We start from the raw sequence: 1311 nt of genomic DNA, 5'->3' as shown, positions 1-1311 counted from the left end.
GCATGATCAATAGACATACCAATACACAATACTGAAATAATAAAGCCCGTACAGAATATGTGCAAGTAAAACTGTTTTCTCAAGCCCGCCGCTGTCTCATGTTCATCCCAACTAAACTCCCACAAGTATCATAGACATAGATCCCAAAGCAAGAGCTCTTTCAGATCCACACATAGAAAGAAATATAATAAGCACAACATGTACACCGCTATGTCATGGAATGCTTTCGTTTTCCACTGAATTTCTTACCCAGATCTGCTGCCAATGGATGGAGTTTTGAGTTTTCTCCATTTCCAGTCTGTCAATCTGTGTGGCCACACAGGAGCCACAGCGCCACCAAATGAAAATATGGGGAACTACACTCACACTATAAAATATAAATATCAAATTTATGTATGACATGTATGATTTATTAATTCAGATCTGTGTGTAAAAAAAAAACATATGAAATGTGTTCCATGTACACAAATGCGTTTCAAACACTTTGAACGTGCTTTGAGATCAAAAGGTGAAAAAAGAAATTGTCAGCTGCTAGAAAGTGAGATCTTAAGGTAATAAATATTTTTTTGTTTGTTTTAAACCTATTTAATGGATGCCTCAGAGCTGAGCGTTTCTGGGGGCATTTGCTGGGAAATTGCATTTCTACTGAAATTGCTTCTGAGGTTCCAATTATATTTCAAATTGCACTCAAATTAGGAAAAATGAAAAATCCCTCCTGTTTAAAGAAGAGCAGGAGGACAGAATGACACTGAGAAAACTGTAAATGAAGAACCGCAGCAGGACAGCAGCTCAGTAATTGTGTGCTTATCCAAATGACATGATGCACTTCACTTCAGATACTCATTTATTTGTCTGTTTTACTCTATCTTTAAACAACATTATAATTATTACGCCGCTGACGTCATTGTCTTGACTTGCTTTATCAGCTGTAAGTATTGAAAAGCAATGTGGTGTTTTTGCACATCAGTACAAATAATGAGTTCAGAATATAATTAAAATAATAGTTTTTTGGTCCTGTTTACTTGCACATAAGCAATCGGTTTCTCATTGTTGCTTCATCTACATTAAAACTGCATCTCAAGAAATAACACTCTGGGTTTGTCCAATCACAGAGCAGTTTGGGAGAAGTGTTGCTCATGTGAGAGACGGTTTATGGATAATAACAAACTTTTACGGGAGAGATGAAAACCCAGAGCAACCATTAGGGAAAACTATGCAGAGAAGAATCTGAAGCTTTCTGCAAAGCTAAAATATAAATGCACCATCATTTTTAAAGCATAAGAGAACAATCAAGTGTCAGTAGAACACTTT

The sequence above is a fragment of the Scardinius erythrophthalmus genome (genome assembly GCF_964197995.2).
Source record: "Scardinius erythrophthalmus genome assembly, chromosome: 21".
NCBI lineage: Eukaryota > Metazoa > Chordata > Actinopteri > Cypriniformes > Leuciscidae > Scardinius > Scardinius erythrophthalmus.
Note: the sequence above shows the minus strand (reverse complement) of the source record.